Here is a 25,704-nt window from a genome sequence, read left to right on the forward strand (position 1 = left end):
ATATTAACAATAAATTTAACATATAACTGTTTAGGATTAAGTTAGAGATCTAGCCTGAGTCCCACATATAGAGCAGTATTACGGGTTATATATTCTTTTATAAGCATAGACCATCATTTAATTTTGGGGAGTTACTGATTTTTATTAGACATTTAATTTATTCCCATAATATCCTGTATTGCTTCCACTGCATTGTAAAATAATATAAATAACTAGCTTAAATATAAACATCTTCAAGATGAACTATGAATTTTGTGAAATTAATTACATTCCTCAGTATGTAACTTCTGTCCACAAAACTTTCATGAAGTATTCACTATAAACAGTATTAAAGGGTATGACAGAATATTTCATATTATTTTATGCCTTTAGCTTTTCAAAAAAGTGCTACCATATTGCTTATTATTTAATGAAAAGAAAATAAACAAAATACTAAACCTGATAAAAAGTAAACAATTTCTCCAATAGAGCAATACTTATTCCTTAGGCAAAAGTTAGTTTTAGACAAAGTATTTAATAAAGCAAGCAATGCTTTAATAAAGCATATCAAATGAGGCAGTTTGAGTCATATTTCAGATGTATTTGCTTTTCTGTATTTTATAATAGTGCTATAATAAAGTTGATAGTCTATTAAAATGCATGTAATGCTACAAAATTTATAATTTGTTTAATATTCTCTATTTCTTCTGTCAAAATGAAAAAAAAAATTATAAATATGTATACCATTTAGTGCAAACAAACAAATATAGAATATCAAATCATCAAATGGTTTGGGTTGGAAGGGACTTCTAAAGATCAACTTGTCCACACTACTTATGATGGGCACAAACACCTTCCAACAGATGAGGTTAATCAAAGCCCCATTCAGCTGCAATTTGAACACTGCCAGGGAAAGATCATCCTCAACTTCCTCTTGAAAAACTATTCTAAACCTACCCTCTTTCAGTTTAAAACTATTACCCCTTGCCATATCACTACAGGCCTTGGCAGAAAGTTTCACTCTGATTTTCATATGAGTCCCCTTTAAATACTGAAAGGCCACAATAAAGTCTCCCCTTCTTCAGGCTGAACAACCTCAACTCTCTCAGCTTATCTTCATTTGAAGAGATATCTTCATCATGTCAGTGGTCAGTTGATACCCTCCTTATTTCTTTGTACTTGATTAACTAACCTCTTTTTGTTTCCATTTCTTTTTAATTTTTCAATTTAAATATCAGTCTGTCTCATCCTTGATAACTGTGAAAAACAAAACCACTTGTGGAGTAAGATTTATCAAAGTAAGCTTTGGTCAATAATGTTGGGGGAAAAAAATCCATCTTTACTTTCATTGCTGTCCTCTGATAAATGACAAACCTTCCAGCAGTTTATATAATATGCATTTCTATTTAACCTCTTGGCTTTCTCAATCTTTATTCAATCACCATGACATCTGCTGGAAAAGCTGCACAGCAAGGTGTAAAATATCCAGGTGGTTCTTGGAATGTGGTGAGGACAATTTTTTTAACCCAGGTTATAGACAGCCCAAGAGAAGAAGCATTACTGGACCTAATGCTCACTGGTAGGAACATACTAATTAGAGACTACAAGACTGGTGTCCACCTGGGATGCTCAGGTTATGGTGGAATCCACAGCCTTGAAGAATATGGGCCAGATGAAGGGTACAGTCAGAGCCCTGAATTTTAGGAAAGCAAATTTTTAGTTTGAGAAGTTCTTGGATGTGGCTCGTTAGGAAACTGTCCTTGGGGAGAAAGGAACTGAACAGAGCTGACAGTTTAATAAGGAGATTATTATTAGAGTTTAGGAGCTCTGAAAGCAGACAAGGAAGGCAGGAGATCCAGCGTAGCTGAATAAGGACTAAAGTGTAAGAAAATGCACAGGGACATGTATTCTAGGAAGAATATATGGACACTGCCTGACTGTGTATGGATGGGATTAGGAAAACTAAGGCAGTTGAGGCTGAAATTAGTGAGAGATATGACCAGGTACATGGCCAGTCAAGGAAGAATAAAGAATTTGTATACCACATTCTTAAATAAGACAGGAGAACAAGTGACAAACAACATGGAAAATGCTGAGGTAATCAACAAATTTTCTGCCTCAGTTTACAATGGTAATCTCTTTTCCTGCATCTCTCAAATCGCTAATCCTCAAGGATTAGGGACAAGGATTGGGTGAATAAAGTCTCTTATCATAAGTGAAAATCAGATTTGGGACCACATGAGGAACCTGAACATGTACAAGCTCAAGAGACATGAGAAGATTCATCTCAGAGTCCTAAAGGAATTGGCTGATGCAGTTGTCCAGCCATATTCCATCACATAGTCCATTATCTTTGAAAAGTTGTGGAAGTCAGGCAAAGACTTCAGTGACTGAGAAAAGAGAAACCTCATGATCATTTTTAAAAGGGTAAAAAGGAGGACCTTGGGAACTAACAACCAGTAAGCCCCATATTTGTGCCCAGAAAGATCATGGAAACAATCCTCCTGGAAGATATCTCAAAACATAGGGAAGATGGGGAAGCGATTAGAGAGAGGCAACATGACTTCACCACGGGCAAATCATGCCCCATTATCTATTGTCCTTCTAAGATGGAGAAACAAGGGAAGCATTATGGAGGTCACGTACTTGCACTTCTGTAAGGCCCTAGATACTGTCTCCCTCAACATTTTTGCCACTGTATTGGAGATATGTAAATCACTAATGGATTCAGAGCAGTCCTGGAGAGAAGGACTTGGGAACAAAGGTGAATGAAAAATTGGATATTACCTGGCAACGTGAGCTTTCAGCCCAGAAAGCCAACTCTATCGTGGGCTGAACAAAAAGAAGTGTCATCAGCAGACTGAGGGATGTGATTCTCTCTGTTTCATTCTGGTGAGACCCCACCTGGAGTTCTGCATCCAGATGTGGGACCCAGCACAAGAATGACATGGACCTGTTAGAGTGGGTGCAGAGGAAGGACATGAAAATGGTTAAGAGAAGTGGAACAGCTCTCCTATGAAGACAGGCTGAGAGAGTTTGAGATTCTTCAACCTGAAGAAGGCACTAGAAAGACCTTATTGTGGCCTTTGGGTATTTAAAGAGCCTCATAAGAAAGGTGAAGAGAGATTTTTTATCAAGGCCTGCAGTGATGTGGCAAGGCACAGTGGTTTTAAACTGAAAGAGATTAGATTTAGATTATACTGGACAGTGATGTAGATAGACGATCTCTAAAGGTCATCAGGAAGTGTAGTAGCAGATCAAGGGAGATGATCTTCCCTCTCTACTCAGCCTTAGTGAGGTCACACCTGGAATGCTGTGCTCAATTCTGGGCTCCTCAGTACAAGAAAGACAAGAAGTTACTGGACAGGGTCCAGCAGAGGGTTACAAAGATGATGAGGGGTCTGGAGCATCTCTTTTATGGGAGAGACTGAGGGAGCTGGGCCTGTTTAGTCTAGAGAAGGGAAGGTTTTGATGGGATCTCATCAGTATATATAAATATCTCAAAGGTAAGAGGTGCCAGACTCCTTTCAGCATTGCCCAGTGGCAGGAGGAGAAGTAATGACCATAAACTAAAACACAAGAAGTTCCACCTCAGCATGAGGAAGACCTTCTTCACAGTGAGGATGCCAGAGCACTGGAATAGGCTATTGTGGAGTCTCCCTCTCTGGAGACATTCAAAACCCACCTGGACCTGTTCCTGTGCAACCTGCTCTAGGTGACCCTTCCTTGCCAGAGGGGTTGGACTGGATGATCTCCAGAGCTCCCTCCCAGTCCTAACTGCTTTGTGATTCTGTGATTCTGTGGTGCTGTGTCCCTTCCAACCAAGCCATTCTTTGATTCCAGAATTCTGTATTCAAGGAAAATAACAAAACCAGTATAAATACCACATTTCAGCATTAGCTCAATGGTTCTGTAGCTGCCACTATAAATTCAACGGATTCATTGCATTCATACAGTTACTAGCCACAACTCTTTTTTTTCTGTCAGAATAAAGGTTTCATTTTCCCCAGGTGAGCATTACAGAGATTTTCCCCTGACCCTTTTATACCTTGATCTTGGCAAAGGTCTCACAGAAGGCTGCCCTCAGCTTTTAAGGGCTTGGGTTATGACTGAAATGTTTAAGGAAGCCAATTTTTCATTAAAAGGATGTGCTGTGATGGCACAGTGAAAAAAATAGTGCTATCTAAGTTAACACACTGTGAAAAATATGATTCTAAAATACCCATCTTTCTGTATTCGTCAGCTGCAGAGTAAAATCGGGGAAATTTCATGAGAATACAGTGGAATAGGATATATAGGGAAAAATTCAGGGAAAAGGTACAGGTATAGCAAAATTACTTGCATACAGCATCCAAAAGAAGCAAAATACACATAATAAAAATTGGGGAACTTTCGTTTATTGAATTTAGCTAGTACAAATTCTGGAAAGTTACTGAAATATTTTGTAATAACAGAACTTAAAAAGACCTGGTTAGAAAGCCTACAGAGTTACCTTCTTTTTCCAAAATTGTGGAACCTCCATGTCTGAATGAAAAGTTTTATGTCAGTCTACTTCTTTCTCTTTCTCCCTTTTATCAAATGACTTTAATTGTTAATGTAAGGAAAATAGTGTGAGGACTTAGTGAAAAATTTGCCACACAATCCTAGGCATGCCTATTCATAACGAGGGTCTTTTCTGGATTAGTGCTGTCTCTAGCCACCTGTCTACCAGCCAATGTGCCTATTGTCTGTATGTAGTGCAAATTCTCTATAGTTTGCATCTTCTGCTTTTGACAGACTTAGCAAACATCCATGACAGATGCTGCAGAAATAAGAATCTGCTTAGTTTTTCAGATCTCTCTTGCTGCTCTCTCAGCAAAAACAAGGGAGAAGAAATGAGGAAACGATTTTGTATGCTTATTGAATGTACAAGCTTACTAATAGAATATCTAAAGAAAAATATTGATGAGCAGGATCCAGGACTTGATTTAATCCTTATCATCTTTGCTGTTAGCCAGGTTCTTTGCTGCTTCTTAATTTTTGTGAAGTGATTTTAATGCTATTAGTAGTCTTGGTAAGAAAAAGTCAAGGTGGGAGACCTGAACATTTCAAGATAAAACTGTAAATGTGCTTCAATTACAGAATGTGCTGTTAAAAATGGCTGTTAAAACTTTGAATATACAAGTAGATTTCCACTGCCCTAAGTACTGAAAGAGATCTGATTTTTTAAATACAGCTGTTCTGACAGTGTTGCAAGAGTGCATAATGTAAACAGGTGTTTTATCATAATTTCATGCAGTTCTTCTCTGAGTGGAATTATGATAAGGGACAGTAGTAAAATCTAAAAAATATAGTATATAACTATAAACTGGTAAATTAAAAGTAAGCAATCTCACCTCAACAAGTGTTTCCAGATGCACAATAAGATATATCTGGGATTATTAAATCAATAAGCCAAGCTCCACTTATTCCTATTAGATATTCTTGCAGGAGTTCACCAGAGTCTCCATACTATGAAAAGGTCACATTCTTTAAATGAAATATTTAGAAAAATGGTAAAACCCAAACATTTCAGGTTAAACTGAGTCTTTGGATAGATGGAGTCAGCAGCAAAGCCTAAGAAACAGTGTGCATTAGCCTGAAGGTCACTGCATAGGGAAACTTATGGATGTCTCATCTGGATTAAGTTCCAACAGCAGATAAAGTTTTATTGTTTTAGATGTCCCAGGATATCCAGTCTGGCCTTTATCTGCCATTCCAGAAAATCATGGGCCTTGAATCATTGTTATTAAGCTTAGATGGAAGTCTCAGATAGTCTAAAGCATCTGAAAACAAGCAGGATGTCTTAAGTTTGAGGAATTGTGTCACTTCCAGAGAGACAAATTTTTCTTTTTGATTATTGTCAGGAGATGTACTTATTGACTGCAGAATGTAGCAGGAAAAAACACTCTGTAACACTTCTGTTATTAATTGAAAAAGATTGTAATCCCCCAAGGTAACTTTAAAGCATTTTTATTATAATCACAGTGCTATAGTAATTCCTATATTATAATTATATTTAATTGGCTATACTTATAGAATATCAATATAATCTAAAATGCATTATGAATGCACCCTAAACAGGCTTTCAGTACCATTTTACAATGGATGTCATGATATTTTCTGTCACTAATTGTTTAAAAGGATTAATATTTTCCCTTTTGTTTCCTGTGGCCACAGTATGAGCAAATTGGAACTCTTAGCATTTTTTTTTTAATTGAGAAATAGTAACTATTTCCTGAATTATGTATATATGTTCTTTTTACCTATGGAAATTTTAACACAACATAGAGAGCTCTACTTCTGAGCACCCATAATGAGACCATGTATTGGTTACCTTGGCAGAACTCCCTGGAAATGTATTCAGGATTTTAGAGCAATACATTTTGTGAGTTACATTAGGCTCAGCTCTCAGCCAACACCTCCCAATTACCTCTCACGGATGGTGCTTTACCTTCAAATGAACTCTATGAAACCACTAGTAAAAAGGCAGTAGAAAGTTAAGGCATCAATTATCCAGCACTACAAAGTGCTTAAATGCAACTTTAATGCCTAGATAGATCATTTAGAACTGAAATTCAAAGCACAGTGTGCCCATTTTAAGCAAAATGTACTATAGATTGGTAAGAAAAGGAACTACGGAAGATATTTAATGGTCAGAGATTTAGATTAGAAATAAAAGGCATATTTAATAGATAAAGAACACATTTTTGCAGGTGGAAGAGCCTTTTCCAAGGCAAATATTCTGAAGAAACAAAAATGTCTAAAATTCCTATATATGGGCATATATAGAGCTATGTATCACAAGGCTTTAGCAACAGTAAAGTATTGAAGAAGTCTGATTATTCACATGCTCAAATTCATTAGTTCTTCTGGGTACTCAGCAAACACCAAGAATTATGTGAAAAATCCTCAGAGCAAGAGAAGAGCTAATGTTCTTCTGCAGCCTCAGGGAAGCAGGAGTCTTGTATCCCCTGCCCTTCTGTATTGCTATTATATTTAAGAAAGCCATGAGCAATCTCTAACTGAACATTTTCCATCCTCACTGAGCAAGGCAATGCTGGGTACTGATAGTAAGGTTCCCCTCCTTCAGAGGAACACCTAAAAGACTACACTAGCCCTCTGCTCCACTGCACCCTTGTCCTCTGTTAACAGAAAAATAGCAATTATTCTTGTTGATGTGTTAAATTATATATTCTTGCGATTGAATATCGTGTGTTTATTTCTTTTTTGGAAATGCTTGAGAGCAAAGTGACACAGCAGATATCTGTACTAAGTAAAAGCAGTGAAAAAAAAGAGATAAAAAGTAAATTTAGTATCTCCATTTGAAAATAGTTGTTTATGTGTAAAGGAACAGAAAATTCAAATGCTCTTTTAATGTACCTTTGTAAAAGCAACCACTATTGATTGAACTCTGGTTCTTTTATCAGGAGTATATTAAACATAATAGAATGCACAGGACAGTGAACCAAAAAGAAAAAAAAGGATTTTTCTGTCCAGGAAGACATGAGTAGGTCATCACTTTACATTTACTTCCTTTCCTTCTGCAGTACAAAATTGACTTTTGGAAAGTGGTCTTCTGCATTACTCAGATAGTAATCCTTTTTGGATCTTCAGAAGTACTTTTGACGCTGTCACAATCTAAAAATTTCAGAAAAAAAAATTTGTGAACACTTCTGAATAGGTTTTGCTTGTGGTTCAATTTTAGCTAATAAAATATTTAATTAGTATCTACACTGCACATCTCTGTTACTAGAAATGAAAAATTGGATGACATACAGAAAATGCTCCTAGACTCATTTTACCTATCCATCTACTTTAACTCTGCAATACAAAGAAAGTTGTCTCTTCAGAGAGAGTTTTGTAATTTAGCATTCAAATTACTGAAATAAAGGTTCCCTTGTCAGTTTCAGAAATTCACTAACAAATTCTGTTTTTTCATAATGCCCAGAAAATCACAGTAATGCAACATCAACCCATGAAAAGGCTGGGTGAAAGACTGAAACTTTAAGAAATTAACTGAACATGACTTCTATCCCTTTAATGGCACATTTACAATATTTTCAGCCCACCCTCAGGCTTTATCCTGTCTCAAGAGGATAAGACTCCAGGCACGAAGCAATATACTCCACTTTCAAACCTCCTTTACTTAGTAGACTTTAGTATGAGCAGACAAAACTGGTGCATTCAAAAAGACTTAGCAAAGCAAAATATGATTAAGCTTCATTAATGTAACAATAGTATCTTTTACATATGAATTCTTTGACTACATTGTCAAATCCTTGCAGGTAGTTTCTATTTAGTGAACTTGCTACTTACAAGAGATTTAGGAGGAAACTGTAAAAGAATCCCTCACAATAAGATACTTACTGTCATTTGAGAGATGGCTTTTGCAAGTTTTCAGAAAAGAAGTACACACTTATTTGTATATGAAAGAATGGAAATTGCACATGAATTTGGCCCTGAGTATAGCACAGGTGCAGGCCAATATTGTTAACTAGAGACTCATACCATTTAAAAGCAAGATGATTATTCTTTTATCTATTATTTCTATTTCTATTTCTATTTCTATTTCTATTTCTATTTCTATTTCTATTTCTATTTCTATTTCTATTTCTTTCTATTTTTTTTCTATTTATATTGCAGGAATTATTAAAGAAAAGTGATTTGTGGTGTGAAATACAATATCTTACATGAGTTATAAGAATTCCACAGCATTATGTTTGTATGTGTATGTTTGAGTAAATTCTAGTGATTTTTTGAAATTTCTTCTAAAAAAGTGTACTCTGGAGAATATTTTACCAAGAACATTCCAACAAAAGATTGCTGTTTGGCCAGAAATGTAGCTGTATTTCCAGTGCCCTCTAAATGCTGTTTGTTTAGCTTTGATTTATTCACTGTAAATGGCTTTGATCAGAACTGAAGTAGCAATGAAAACAGAAATCAGGATTCATGATTTCATTAGTCAGAGGGAAAGGTACATCCCTCAACATGAGATTAAAATTAGGTTCTACTGTTAGTTGACCAATAAATCTTATTTTGTAAGGTGTAGATACTTCATTGATATCAGCATTGATGACTTAGTTTGTCACATATTCACTTTTTTACCTTGCTACATTGATGGTCACTATTTCAGATATTTTTGGATAGTACTATACCATTGTACTTAACATCACAAGGATTTTTATGGAATCAAAAGAAACTGTCCATGAATTGACCAAAAAAACCCCCATAAAAATATATTATTTCATATCCAAACACATTCAGTTTCCAAATATATGCATCAGAAATAAATTATTTAATAAATAACATAAATTTAGAAAAACAATATAGAAAAACAGAAACTAAGCTTTTTATTCCTTTTGTTTAAAGTGCTAAATAACATTAAGTCAACGAAGTCTTTGAGGACAAGGTTGTAGAGAAATGAAGATAAAAATAATGGAATACCACATTAAAAAGCATGAGATCAGAGGACTGATTTTTATAAATGGCTCTTTGTCTTTTTTCCACAGAAGAGGTTACTAGGGAAGGCATTTATGTACCAAGAAGTAATGTACAGTTTTAAGTGTACAGTCTCTCTTTCTTTCAAAAAAGGTGGAACTATGAACTGAAAGTAGTAATAAATGTCCATCCTTTTTGAGGGGGAAATAGGAAACTAATTTCATGTTCGGAACTACATGCTTAAATGCCCAAGATTTATGTCACTAGTTTTAATTTACTCACAGACTTATCTTAGGACAAGTTGAACTTCCTCTTTGTGTCAGGTTGTCTGTTTCTCCAAAGAGATCAAAAAATCTGAGAAGAGTTAGTTCAAACATTGGAAATCAGACAGTATCTCTATTTATTTGGATTCACTCCCTGCTGTCTGCATGAGACATACATGCAATACAACACCTTTCCCAACAAACATATATCAATGTCATATTTGTGTAAAGAAAGATGTAATAAGGAGATTGCTCATTAATAGCTTTTAGGAGGCTGGAATATAGTGAGCAGATTGAAATCCAGAAGTCCAGAAGGATTCCCATAGTAAGTGTTTAAAATAAGGCAAAATGAACCCAAACACTAACATGCAGGCAGTTTGATGTGTGTACTAGGCCATTGTTTGCTCTTATTTCCTTACCCAGTATAACAGCTGCCAAACTCAGAGCCACAGCAGACAAGCTGCTTCACTGTGCATCACAGCTCACCTTTCAAGCTCTGCTTAACTCATTTTCAAACACCAGCATTCTACTAAATGGTGATGCTTTGACAGTCCTTCCAATGTGTGAAACAACCTAATTGACGGCAAACTAGCAATACCCAAACTCACTGAACTGTCTCTGCTACTCTGGTAAGAATACCAATATGGAGTTATATCCTGGTGTGTTATGGGAGTGCAGACAAGGCATCTTGCTCAGTACTGCACTGCAGGATGATGCCAGAGTCATACCAGTCTCTTCTCTATGAAACAGAGGACTTGACAACAGGAAATGAGTTGTTCTGTCAGAATGAGGTGAAACATACCCTAAATAGAATATGCATTCAACTCACCTGTTCCTGGATGAAATTCAGTTCTCTTTTTTATCTTTTTTCATTTGATGTCTTCCTTCCAAAAATTTGTGAAACCATTCAGATGTATGGACAGAGCAAGAGAGATTGGCCTACACTGCTAAGCTACACTTGCATGAAGCCTCATCTGAGTGCTGGAAACAATAGAATGATTCAAACCAAGAGGGATTCCCACTTCATTGGGCAAGTAGAACTGCACTGCTTGTCAGGCTATGATTTTCTCCTTTCTATCGAATTCTATACTTGCTTTTCCCATACAATAAAGTTCCCACCAACCACAGCCTCTTTTCTTCCTAACAAAAGGAGAAAATACCTAATTCCCTTCAGTCACTTACAGAGAAATAAAATGTATACATAAAAACTGTCCCGTATATCTGGTGTAATTTTCTTACAAAAAAGTGTTATTTTTGCTTCTCTTTGTGCTAGCAAATGATTTTGACCATATTCTATGGAGTACTCACATTACTCTTCCATTAGAATCTGAGTGCTTTGTATAGAAAGACAGTAGTTTTCTGTCTTTTAGACATGGGAAAAGTGAGACACAGAGTAGAATTTCTTGACCAGTGTTATTCAGCTTACTCACCTCCTTGGCAGGACAGGCAGAAGCCAATGCAGTGTTGTACTTCTTATCATAATGGAAGCATTTGCTTAAGGAAACAGCTTAACTGTTACTAGGAAAAAGACCCCTGTTACTAGGAAAGAAAAAAGAGTAAAATATCAAATTGTGGAGTTCTTTTAAATATAGCAGTATTGAAATTACTCAATAACACATAAGTATGAATCAAAGTTCTCACAGAAAACCAGGTTTTTTTTTTCCAGTTACTACCAAACATTATAATTAAAAAAATAATTAGCAGTTATATTAACAGAGGAAAAAAATAGCCATTAAAGTATTTGTTCCTTAAATTACAATAACATTTGTGCAGTCTTATCTCCAGCTCTGCAAACCTTTTGGTTGGGCATTTTTTGAAGATTAGTGTAAGCATCTTTGTAAAGTGTCATTCAAAAGGAAATGAATGTGGATGGCTAATGAACCAAGCAGTAGCAGTAGAGTTCTGTTTTCAAAAACTGAAGCTCTTGAATATGTTTGAAGAATGCCTGTATCATTTTTCCAAATTAAAAGCAGAACAGAACAAAACAAAACAAAATCTGAAGAAAGAGAGCTGAGCTATGATCCATTTTCCTAGTTTAAAGGGAATTTCAATTTGAACACTGTTTCATAATAGCTTACAAGTAATAATTCTTCCAATTGTTTTACTGTAGAAATGGAAATTGGAGATTAAAAGTTCATAGAAGAAAGGCTCTGTAGGATCTTTTGTTAGGTATATCCCCATAGCTGTCATATCCTTTCTATAAGATAGTTCACAGAAGATAAGTCAGTTTGAAATACATAGAAAGCACTTGACCAAGCAGAGAAGTTAGTTGACAGTAAGTCATCAGGGCTACACAGCATGTCCCTGAGATATCTGGCAACCATCAAATATAAAACTGCAGAACTGGTGACCAATGTGTGTGCGACCTATCTTTAAAAAGAGCTACAGTGAGACATCAATAATTTCAGCATCACTATCACCACTCTGACAAAAGGAGTGTCCAAAGTAATCTCCAGTTCTATGAATGAGTCTAGGCTTTTTCAAATAAACTTCAGCATGAATAAACACAAATCAATATAATTAGGAAAACCATAACTAAAAATTGCTGAAAAATATCCATGTGTTTATGAAACCAGATCTGACAGCTGCAACTGGGGAAAGAGATTTTGGACCCCCAACAGAGTCAGTACTCTGAAATCAGTATGCAGTGGCAGAAAACAAAGTCAACAAAATAATGGGCATAATCAGGGTATATTATTTCTGCCAGGTTTTTGTTTACTGTCTAAAGAATAATCATGTTTTTTGTCTTGTAATTCCCATTAAAAAGCCTGCTTCATTAAATATCCAACAAAAATTCTTCTCTTGTTCTGGCAAGAAATGTCATGTTCAGATGCAAGGGATTACTGTTCTTGCGACAGAGAGGACCTTTTTCTAGTGAATCACCTGGAAATTCTTTTTCTACAAATTATGAAGCAACTTTTCCAGGAAGTCTTTCTCAGGTTGATCTTTTAAATTTGCCTGACCTGTGTGGCTAAAATTCACCTGCAGTTACAACCTGACAGCAGTTATTTCAGGTAAAAAAATGATCATGTGATGGGTTGACCTTGGCTGGAGGTCAGGTGCCCACCAAAATCACTCTATTACTCCTCCTCTCAGCTGGAAAGGGGAGATAAAAGATAAGAAAAGGCTTATAAGCTGATACAAGGATAAGGAGAAATCACTCAACAATTACTGTCATGGGCAAACCAATCAAACCAGAGTAGGGTAATGAGAAATAAAATCAAATCTTAAAAACACCTTCCCCCATGCTTCTTTCTGGGTTTAATTTTAGTCCTGATTTCTCTACCTCCTCCCCCCAGCAGCAGCAAACGGGCCAGGAATGGAGGCAGTGGTTAGCCTCTGCTGCTGCTTCCTCCTCAGGGAAAGGTTTTTTCATATTCTTCCCCTGTTCAAGTGTGGGGTACCATTCATGTGAAACATTCCCCCATGAACCTTTCCAATGTGGGCCCTTCAGTTCTCAAACTGTTCAAGCGTGTGTCCCTCCCACAGGGTGCAGTCCTTCAGAAACAGACTACTCCAGTATAGGTCCCTCTTGGGGTCATAAGTCTCACCAGGAAAGCTGCTGAAGTGTGGGGTGCTCTCTCCACGGATCCACAGTCCTACTCAGCAGCCTGCTTCAGAGTGAGGTCCTCCAAGGCTGGATTTCTGTTCTACCATGGCCTTGCATGGGCTGGAGGGGCACAGATGCCTCCTCACAGTCTGCACCACAGGCTGCAGGGAAATCTCTGCTCTGTTGCCTGAAGGACCTCCTTGGTCCCTGCAGAGTTGCTGCAGATGTGTTTCACATATTCTCACTCCTCTTTCCAGCTGCATGTGCTGTTGCACAGCAAATTTTTCCCCTTCTTAAATAGGTTAATCCAGGAGCACTACCACCATCACGAATGGATTCACCTTTGGTTAGCAGTGGGTCCATCCTGGCACCGGGTGGCTTTGGCTCTGTCAGACATAGGGGAAGCTGCTGGCATCTTCACACAGAAGCCACTCCTGTGGTTCCTCCACTACCTAAACCTTGCCACATAAACCCAATATAGGTCTATTCTCACAGCTATCTTACTGAAAAGAGTGAAGGGATCTGCTTTTCCACTTTGTTAAAAATGGAATCAGAAATTAAATAAGGCACAAGGCCAACTTTTAAGTATGCCAGTTTAGTTCCAGCTTAGAAGTGGATCAAGTTAAAGTTAGTAGCAGAGCAATTTAAGGAATTAAGGGAGGTGATAATGACTTATAGAAACATTTTATAAGAGAAATAGGAAAAAAAATATTATACCAAAAGATTAAATAAAGAGAAGGATTGCATAACATAGGAGGATTGTACAGTACTTAGAATACTGCTGAATTGCCACAAGATTAGAGTGCCAGAGAGCTAATTCACATTGAAACTGCTGAAATTCAGCTTTTTCAGCTCCCATTTCACAGTCCCAGAACAGTCAGTCCAAAAGGACCGGCAAGAATTCTTATCCCAGGATATGTAGGAAAAGATTACAACCCTTTTTATCTTCCTTGTTCAGAGGTTAAGTTTAAGATTTGGTAACAGCAGTTAAAGTTATGACAGAGGTGACTCACAATGCATAGGGTGGAAGAGAAGCAAGAATATCAATCTCAGTGAAAGAAGCTAGTTCCTAGAAGAAACAGTGCTACAGTGAACCACTTAGACTTGTGGGAGCTGAGGTCTTTCTTGTATTTGGGAACCTCAGTGAAAGCACAGAATTTTTTTCAGTTATAAGAGAAGTTGAATAGCATTCATTCCAAATTGCTGGAATGTGATGAAATATTTGTTATTGAAAAAATACGTATTCAGTGTATTTTACATCAGTAGTAGATTGTTGTCTTGCTAATCAATACAATAACAAAATTGAGGTTTGGCACTTAAATCCTTTCCTCCATCTTATTTTCTTTGTTTACACGTTTTCTCTAGCTCTCCAAACTCGTGTCAAAACCATGAAACCATATGCCTGTCTTGTATTGTCTATGCTCACTAGATTAATTAGGGTGACATAATTATATACTGTATGGTCATGCACATCCTCTTGATTATTTTCGTGTGCACTTGCATTTTTTCAGGAAGAATGTTTCACACAAAAGCACTAGTTGAAGTGCTTTTTTTTCTGAAACATAATTGGAGAGTTTGAATAGTCCATAGTCTGAATTGGATTCTTTTTTTTTCTTTTTCATAAGATTGATAGCAACTAATGAAAATGTAGGGGTTTTGAAGGGTTTACCATTCTGCAGCATTTTTCCAGTGGCTACTGGAAGCTGAAAAGAAACTAAAATTACTTCTCTTAGAATATTTTTAAAAGGAAAAATTCTTATAGATTTGAAATAAAACATTTTCTACTTTTCTTCTTTAAATATATTTTAAATGTTGATTCTAGAGATACTGTAATTTTTTTTTTTCATTTTTCCTAGTAAATCTTGGTGTACACTCTTAGATTATTTAGGGATTACTGTTGAAAAGACATTAGTATTCATTTGTGTCATACTCAGGAGCCACATGCAATGCATTTCCCTTGTATTTGACCCCACAAGCATCTACCCTAAGAAACCAAATGTTTTCCAAAATGTACATTATTCTGGATCATAAATCACCTTTTAGGTTTTTAAGTACATAGATTTTAAGGCCATTAGTAATCTGTAGATTATCTCATCTTTTCTTTAGGAATATAAAATAAAATGGAGCATAAAATGATAAACCTGGCATGAGGGAACTCTAATTCTTTCTTGATACTTTTGCTTTATCCGTTCTTATGGGAATGCTCTCTGGACTACAGCCAGAAAGAAAAAATTTACTGAATCAGGACTTGATGTTATGTGGCTATCTTCTTAAAATGTCTTTAACTTAATTTTTATTTCTAATTCTCCAATACAGAAAATATAACTCTGTTAATCATAATTTTATAATAATTAAATTCTATGTTATTCAGCACGGCTGAAGTGTATATATTTGTATATAAGTGTATATTTGATGGTCTACACTCAATGAACTGAAATGTGAGGAGACAGAAAAAGGCAAGCTAATTCATGAAAAACATGGAGGAAATATTGATATAGTGTGTGTATATATATATATATACATATATATATGTATAGTATATAGTTGATTTTAAAGCAGTTAACTTACTATACAAACTTTTAAAAAAACTTGGATTTTAAAGGACTGAGATCACTGTAGATGTTTGCAAAGTGCTTCCGTCACTGTTAAGGGTAGCATAAAAAGAAAATTGGATGTTGCTTAAAATTCTGTGACAATGAAAGTTGGAATTACCGGCATAGGAAAGGTCAGTCGATTTTTTTCTGACTCATGAAACAGAGACTGGAAATAACAGCCTTGTATTAATTTTGATTTTATGTGTTATATAAAGGGATGCCAAAGGAGGGGTGTACTGCTATTGTTAGAGCTGGTTATTATATTGTCAATTTTCAATTTGTTTCCGTAAATTCTGCTAGAAGCAAGAACTTCATTCAAATGAATGAGATATTTTGTGTAATTGGATGTAATATCAGCTTTACCTTGCCATACCACTGTAACAGAGTTAAAGAAAATGGAATTAAATGGCAACAAAAATTTGTATTTTCTAGTTCTCCCACTGATGGGACTGCTCAGCAAGAAAAAAAAGTGAGGATGTCAGACCCATTTTCTCATTAGCCTACTGAGAAACAGATGTGAAAGGGTTCATTTTGCTAATTTTTCAGCCAGCAGGTGTTGTTACAATTCTACTAACAGGCAGAGAGATAACAATGAAAAAAAATAATAGCTATATATCAGCTCTGTTGTCTAGAAGGTTATCGTAGGCTGAGGTGACCAGCAATGTACTTTCACAGGAAACTGATGGAGTAAGTAATTTGGGGGTTATGTTATTGCAGTCAATTCAACTCAAAATAAGAAGAATCAAATGAAAAAGAATAACTTGTTTCCATAAGATAGCCTTTAAAAAACCAAAAACTCAGAGATATTAGATGGTGTCATGCGCTAATTATAGGTCCTACTCAAACATCTGTCATGAAAGAACAAAATGAAAACATATTCACAAATATAAGTCATTTCAATAGAGACCTAAGTATCTTTGTATTTATTTATTTGTGAAGACCATAAAAAATATTTAGAAAGTGGTTTCCTGTTCTTCTGTTTCAAATCTACACTAATTTCTATTGGAGTCACATTTAAACATCTAAACCCAGAAAAAAAGACTGTATTGAAGTGTATAAGGATATTCTAAATTTCAAGGTCTGACAAATGTTTTCAGGAGATATCTATATGTTTGGACATATTTTTAAAAGGAAGTGGACACACACAGTTTTAAGAAACTTCAGGATATGACTGGTCTCTCCAGATAGGGAGATAAGCTGGAGTCAATGATGCATCTTGTCAGGTTCATAATCTCCAGGTTTTGTTGTGCTCAGTTAAAGACTTAAGGGGAAAGAGGAAAGAAAGAATCTTGATTCATGCCTGCCTCTCACCTCCATGATGTCAGAACGAGGCCAAGGCATGTCTGCAGACCAGACCAGAGAGCCTGAAGCTATTCCAGGAGAGTAGTGGGGAAGTATCCTGTGTTTTATAATCTCCAAAGACCAAGATGATTCTTTGTTCATTTTCAAATTACTATATTTCTTTGTTAAAATTTTGGAGTCACAAATAAATCTGAAAACAGATTGTTCTTCTATGAAATTAGGTACAGCAATGAGCCTTTTCATAACTTGAAAATACAGAAGGGTGAGAATAATAACATGCTGCAATTATTTAAGGTGGTTCTTCAAATCATTTTATTAACATTTAATCCACTTCTAGAACTGCATTTACATACTCTACTAGCATTAAAAAAATAATGACAAAATATGTAGCTGTTAAATGGCACGTTCACAATTTGCTCATCTATTAAATGAAATAAGAATATGTAATACAAAGGAAAAAAAAATTATCAATCAAAAAAAAACCACAAAAAAACAAACAGCATCCTCAACCTGGCTATGCTGGAGATTTGATGAAGCATCTTGGAAGTCAACAAATTCAGATTCCAGTAGGCCAGCAAATTAAATGAACTGTAAAATTAAGGACCTGTTATTTAGGAAAGGTGAACTGTATCATACTAAATGCACTAAAGAACACTGTAATACACTTTGGTAATTGGTTCAGAGAACTTAATTTTAATTAATCAACTACAGAACTATAAAACAACCAGATCTTAACTAATGACAAATCTGGAGAACTATTCAAGGAATAAATAACTTGCTTCTAAATATTACTTGTGGAATTTAAAAATCTTTCAAAAGAAAAAGAGGAGCTCAAGTTATGCAGTTCACTTAAAGGTAAGTATTTCTTTTTCTTCTAGGTAAAATTTTTTGTTCAGTGCTACAGGGATTGGACCAGTGATTTCTTACCAGTTCTAAATTTTCTAATTTGAACCTAAGATAAAATATTTAAACTTAATATTTGCAAGTAAATTCTTCTCTAAATATATTTAAGGCCACATCCACAGGTATGTGAAACAATGTGACTATAAAAATCAGTGGAGGAATACAAGCCTGGTCCTCAGCATCCTGCACAAAATTCTGAGTTCACTGTTGTCTCAATTGAATAGAGTTTTGTTTTAACTGTCCCTTTCATGGATTTCATGGCAATTTTTTCAAATTTTTTAGGTTTCCATTTGCTTCTAATCTTAATTGATTTTCTGATTGCTCTTTGTAGCTGTAGTTCTTCTAATTAAATGCTTAGCCAAGTAATCATGATGATCTAATTAAGATGTTCTAGTTAATCTCTATTTGTAGCAGTTGTTTTCTTTATAAAATTGTTTTATGTAAGGAAGCCTTAATCATTTGTTTGGTATTGTGGACACTAATCTCTACTTCCTCCAATTTAATCTTCCTCCCATACAGTTTTTCCCTTTGATTTAGGATCTCAAAGTACTGAAATAAGTTAGGTGTTCTGTTCCCTGCTCTTCAAAGACTTGCTAGTGTGTTCTTACAGAAAAATGCCCTCTGTGTTATGACAGCAGATTTCCTGGGGTTTTCTGACTGGAGCTTTGGAGAAAATTGAGCAAAGATTCAGTGTTTGTGTTTTAAGTGTATGTACAGAAAGCTGCAAAATTTCTTAGGTCTTACCTCTTAGGCTGAGGTCACTCAGCCCGGAGGAGACTGAGGGGAGACCTCATAGCTGTCTACAGCTTTCTCATGAGGGGAAGAGAAGGGGCAGGAACTGATCTCTCTTCTCTTGTGCCCAGAGACAGAACCCAAGAGAATGGCACAAAGCTGAGTCAGGAGAGGTTTAGGTTGGGTATTAGTAAAAGATTCTTCATCCAGAGAGGGTGGTTGTGCACTGGAAAAGGCTTCTCAGGGAAGTGGTCACAGCACCAAACCTGACAGAGTTCAAGAAGTGTTTGGAAAATGTTCTCAGGCATATGGTATGATTTTTGGATTCATATCATGAAGGGACAGGAGCTGGATTTGATGGTCCTTGTGTGTTCCAGGATATTCTATGATTTTACGGTTCATTCATAAAACAGAGCACTACTTTTGCCAACCAATGTAATGTTACTGCAGTGTGATAGAGTGGGTGGCCAGAACTGGGACAAGCACAGTGTTGTGTAAACACGAGTTTAGCTCTTTTGTTGTGTTTTGATCTAAACTAGTTGGTCCACCAAGACTGCAAGCATCACTTTCAGGAGGACACGTTAGTGAAACTACACTTGACTTTGAAACTACGCTTTTCTCCACCTTAGAAATCTTTAAAACCATCCTCCAGCTTCTCCCAAAGTCATTGGTCACGTATCAGGAGACCGAAAGGCATGACTGAAAACTGCTGGTTTTGGGGTTTTCACCCAAATCCTAACCGAGTCCCAAAACTCTCAAAGACACTAACTAAGTCTGCTTGAACTACTTTGTAATAGGTGTTTTAGGGCTTGAGAGGCCCAACTGTAAATGTTATGCATTACCAACGTAGTCAATCTACTTTAAGATTAATTCCAGGTACTTCGTACCTTTCAGCCTAAAGACTGTGGATCTTTTCTTGGACAGAGTAATTCAGCAGCATGGATTTGGACTCATTTATGCACTTCCCCACAGGAACTACTTTTATTCCATTTCTTGACACAGACAAACCTCTTGCATTTTAAGGGTAGAGACTTTCTGTCAGAGAAGTGCTGAAAGCCACAGTGAATTAGAAAGGATATGTGTTACTTGCAGCAAACTGGATTCACATAATATTATCAGAAGTATTGCCACATTATTCTGTAATTTCTTCAGAAACAGAGGCTAAACAGGAGTAAGGGAAAAAAAGTAGGTATTTGAAAGGCCTTCAAATATACACCCTGGGGAGCCAGAGGCTACTGCCAAGATGGACCCCAAGATGGACAACAGGTCACGAGTTCTTCACACTTTTATAGGTTTGGTTCATTTGCATATCAGGGTTAATTCTCCAATTAAAGCTTCAGTTTAATGATGTAATTCCACTCACTTGCCCCCATTAGAGGCTTTTGGTTTATACTTTTCAGGCCTAGGACAGTCTGGGTATCCTTGAAGACCAGGCCCAGAGAGGCTTTGTTATGTCTACCTAGCATGAGAGAGCAGAAATTAACAGGCTACAAGAAACTTCAGTTACCCAATAAGCAGTACAGAATTTGAAAAATATAAAAGTTACAACCCAAGGCATCAACGGTATAAGTATCTGTCCACACTAAAAAAAGAAAGAAAAAACAAAATTTTTAAAGACTCTCATTGGATTAGATACTTCTGTGTGTCATGTGCATCACTATGCATCTGTAATGATAGTTTCCCTGTGGTAAACTGAGAAAAATAATACAAAAAGAAGTATAATTTACTTGTGAAATCTATCATTCATTACCCTACTTGTATTTTTTTTCCATTGATTATGAAAATTGAATATTAGTATAGGATTATATTCCCCTTCCTAATTTACCCATACATGAGCTCTTTTACTAACATTATTTGGTCTTAAACTCAAAACAGTAAGGAAAATGAATGTTTATGTCATAAAATCTAATGGCTAGAATTCTCAGTTTATTAGTTTCACACATTATCTGAATCCTCCTGTTTCCTGAGAAATAAAAAAATAAGATAAAATTCTGTTCATTTCACATTCAGAAAATCCATTTTTTAAAAATGTAGAGGGAAATAAATGTGTCTACTCAGGCACACTAGGATATCACCCAAAATGTTCTATATGGGGACTGGTCTTTCAGAAATGCTGAACCATAACTGTCATTTCTATTAGGATGTCTCAGACACCAAGGGGCAAATAGAGTATATAATGAAGAAGTCATGACTCAAGTGATGAACCTGAAATTCCTGAGAAGTCTTAAAATATGCCATCCATGCTCCATGAGGCTGGAAGTTAAGGAATAGGACCTCTGGGAGACATGAACTTTTTAGAAAACCAGATGGAGTTAGGTGGATTAGTGTAGTGCTTTTAAAATACCACCAGGTTTCTAAGTTCAGGAAATGGAACAACACTTTATAATATTTCAAACAGTGCTAAAAACCAGTCTAAGTGTAGGCAACTGAATTAAGCCTAGGAAAATTTGAAAACTTCCTCTGCTGAATAAATGAAGGGACTTATTTCAGCTTCTTAACCTTCAACAAATACAAATCTGAAATATTTTAGGATACCTGGAGTTTTTTTCAGGTGTCATTTACAAAATCATTTAAATCCATTAGTTATTCCCCTTTTTCCTTATAATACTGCAGTGTATTGTGTTGCATAATATAAAGACTTTTTATAAAGCCTTAAAGAAAGCTGATATGGCTGAGATAATTTCAATGTATTAACAGTAGCAGTATACTTGCTTTAAACTCACACCACAACATGCATATATGTAAGCCATGAACTCATGCCTACTGAAAACCTAGTAAAAAACAATGTAGAAGTAATATAAAAATGCAAAAAAAAAAAAAAAAAAAAATAGGTGGCAATATTCCTCAGGTGAAAAAAGCACAGTATCACATAGTGGTTTTTTACTGGATAGACCAGATTGCCTTCACACTCATATAATGTGATTCTGATGAGCTTTCTCATCTGAAGCCCTGTGCAGTGGGAAAGATCTATTGATTGTCTTAATTTCATGTTTTGCAAAAAAGTTTTACACACACTTCCTGTATTATTAAATGCATAGTCTGTTTCTGCAGGCTTTCCTTTAAAATCTGGGTTCTTAGATATTAACAATTCAAGAGGAGCATGATTTTCATCAGCATAAAATTATTCACAGTATTCATTTTTGCTTCATCTTAAATAAATGTTATACTGAAATTATCTTAAATTCAGAAAGTATGCCTTGAATTTAATATTCTAGACTTACAAAAATGAGGTTTAAATATGATTATGAAAAAATGAAACATGGGGAGCATTAATTTAACATATATGCTATCAGATTAAAAAGTCATTTCCATAAATTTCTTCTGTCTGAGCAAAAATAAAAAGGTAGGACTTTATGATATATCTGACTATCATTTTAATTATGTTAGTGTCAGCCTCCATGTGGTGTTAATAAACACTTGTATTTATATAGTACATTGATAGGAATTCATTTATTCACTAATATTTAGCTCTTGATACAATGTCAAATCACTCTGCTATACAGAGTATACAATAAATGGGGCAAGAGAGGAAAAGTACCATATGAAATTACTGCAGGAATTTTGCATTTGTGTGGAATTATGCCATCATTTACACAGTAAATTTCCCAAAACTTTCCCATGGTCTCTAACTGGGCTTTAACTGATTGGTATATAAAACTGATATACTGGAAGAATCCAGGTCAAAAGTATCCCAGTCACTGTATGATATGAAATAACCCTTTGGCCACCTGGAGTCAGCTGTCCTAGCCATGTCTCCTCTTAACTTCCTGCTCACCTCCAGGCCACATGATGAGGTAACAGAGTGGGATGAAGAGAAAGTCTGTTCAGCAATAGCCAAAACACAAAAGCCAAAATACATGTTGTTCTGAAGAATGTTAGCTACATCCCAGCCAGACCCAGTACCCTCATGATGAATTAAAACTAGAAGAAATAATAAACATGAATTACATAAGGCAGTTGGCTATGTGTGCTGGTTTTGGTTGGGACAGAGTTAATTTTCTTCATAGTAGCTGCTTTGTGGCTGTATTCTGGATTTATGCTGGAAACTGTGTTGGTTAACAGAGGAATTTTTTTTACTGCTGAGCAGTTCTTGAGCAAAGCCAAGGCCTTTTCTGCCTCTTACCCCACATCACCAGCAAGGAAGCTGGCGGTGCACAGGAAGCTGGGAGGGGACACAGCCAGGACAGACAGACACAGCCCAACTGTTCAAAGGGATATTCAGGACCATGTGGCACCATACAAAGCTGAGGGGAGAAGAAGGAGGAAGTGGGAGTGGAGTGTTGGCATTTTTTCTTCCCAAGCCACCATTCCACATGAAGAAGCTCTGCTTTTCTGGGGATGGCTGAACACCTGCTTGCCCATGCAAAATGGTGAATGAGTTGATTGTTTTGCTGTTCTTGTGTGCATGGCTTTTGCTTTATCTATTAAACTGTCTTTATTTCAACCCACAAGTTTTCTCACTTTTACTCTTCTGATTCTCTCGCACATGCTGAGAGTGTTGAAAAAGTAGTTAGAGGGTGCTTAGTAGCTTGCTGGGATTAAACTGTGGCAGTCCTTTTTGGCATCCAGCTTGAAGGGCTCAAGATAACAGCAGGCTTTACTGGAACGGACTCGGCTATTGTTCCTGTGTAGCTATTGATTGCCAGGTTCCTGTGCTTGCCACAGAACTTTCATGGCTTACTGTATATTAGAGCCTAGTGCCCGTTAGTGGCCGCTTTTTGCTTTTTCTGCTCACTGTTCTTTTGCTGCTCACTGTGCTGCTGTGCTGCTGATCACCCTAATTTGTTGTGCCTGGGAACAGCATGGGGATAACATGTAGTGGAGATGCACCTGGACTGGCAAATGGCCAGGGTCTTGTTGCTGTTTCTGTGCTGCCTACTGAACACACTGGAACTCCATTGTCAGCTGAAGTCAAAGGAAGTCTGACCTATGGATAACTCCACATGACAGTAGGACACCGTGAAGAGTCTGTGGCCATGAATATGTTCACACCAGAGCAGGTGTATTTTGAAGTGGCTGTGGCTGTGGTTACATTTGTGTTGCAGCTGGTGAATTTAAACAATTTTTTGACCATCCTGTTTGTCCTGTGTGACCAGATCATAGAATCATAGAATTTCTGAGTATTTGAGCTGGAAAATAGCCTTAAGATTATCAAATCCAAGCACTAACCCAGCATGTGAAGTCTGTTACTGGACCATGCCTGTAAGTGCCACATCCATATGTCTTTTAAATAACTCCAGGGTTGGTGACAAAACCACTTACCTGGGCAGCCTATCCCAATGTCTGACAACTGTTTTGGAGAATAATTTTTTTTTTTATATTAAATATAAAATTTCCCTGACACAACTTGAGGCCATTTCCTCTTGTCCTATAACAAGGTTCATAGGTGAGGGTAGAGTAGGCATTGTTTCTTCTTCAGTTTTAACAAGGCTTTAGAAACTGTGTTCCACAACATCCTAGTTTTAAAGTTAATGCGTTATGGACTGTGTGGGTGAACAACCAGATGAAGAATAAGCTGTTTGGATGATCTGGCTCAGAAGTCTATGGTTAATAGATTGTTCTCCATACCATTCAACCAGAGTAGTAACAGGTTTGCATGCCTGTCTGGACCGACAGGCTGGAGAAAGGAGCTAATAGTAAACTAATGAAATGCTAAAGGACAAATGCTGCATCTTACCCTGGGAAGGAAGATTCTGGCTTTCTTACAGGCTGTGGGTCTGAGGAAAACTTCTGGGTCCTTGGGGCAGAGAGCTGAAAATGAACAAATAGTGTATCTTGTCAGCAGAGGTGGTCAACAGCATCAGGGACTATGATAACCAGATAATAGCCAATAAATAAGGGAAGAGATGATCGTCCTCTACTCAGCAATCATTAGACCACATCTCTTGGCATTGGGCCTGCTGACTGCAAAAAAATGTCATAAATAAGCTGGAACAAGTAGAGCAGGGGACTATCAGAATGATCAGGGCTGGAGCACTTGTCCAGAGATTGACAAACAGGGGCTCATTCAGCCTGGAAAAGAGACAGCTTCAAGGGGACCTAGTAGCAGCTTCTCAGTAACTACAGGAGATAGGTGATATAGGAAATAGATAGATATAGGAGATGGAGGAAATTGACCAAGACCTTTCATAGCCATGCATGATGGGAGGATTAGAGGCAACAAGCGCAAGTTCAAACAAGAGACAGACTAGATGCAAGAAGAAACTTTTTTCCTGAAAGGACAGCCAGGCAATGGATCACACAGATCTCAGAGATTGTGCAGTCTCCAGCTTTGGAGATTTTCTAGATCTGACCAGACTAAGTCAGTTGGACCTCACAGATAAACATACTTAGAGCAGAAGGCTGAGCTAGATCTCTCCCAACCCTAATTATCTTATATCTTGGGGTGACTTTATGATGTGTCCTATGCCCAGAAAGTAATTTTTGTGCCTTTTTATGCCTTTAAACTCAGCCTGAGAGGGGGAAGGAAAAACTGAGCAGAACTTTTTCAAAGCAGTTTGCAGCTTGTTCAAGGTCAGACAGACATAGTGACTTTTTTTCCCAGCTGCAGCAGGGGAGGGAGGAGGCACCCGGCTTGCGGTTCCCTGGTCAGCTTTTGGCCAGTTGTTTCAGTTTCTTTTTCTCCAGAGGGAGACTGAGAGTTGAGCTTTTTTTTCCTTCCCTGGAATTTTGGATTTTCTCCCTTTTCTACTGGACTGATTCAATATCAGAGCACATCGGGAGGACTTTCCACCGGGCACAGAGGGCCTGGCCCTGGGCCAAGCCTCATCTCCGAGGACACCAAAGGGAGGACTCTAACGCTTTCCCAGGTTTTTTCTCCACAGCGAGAGATTTGTATTATTTAGCATTATTTTCCTTTTCCCGTGTGTTTGTTAAATAAATAGTTTTTATCTCTTTCACTTTCCTTTGAGGAAAATTTATT

Source organism: Aphelocoma coerulescens, chromosome 1 (assembly GCF_041296385.1).
Source record: "Aphelocoma coerulescens isolate FSJ_1873_10779 chromosome 1, UR_Acoe_1.0, whole genome shotgun sequence".
In the NCBI taxonomy this organism is placed as follows: Eukaryota; Metazoa; Chordata; class Aves; order Passeriformes; family Corvidae; genus Aphelocoma; species Aphelocoma coerulescens.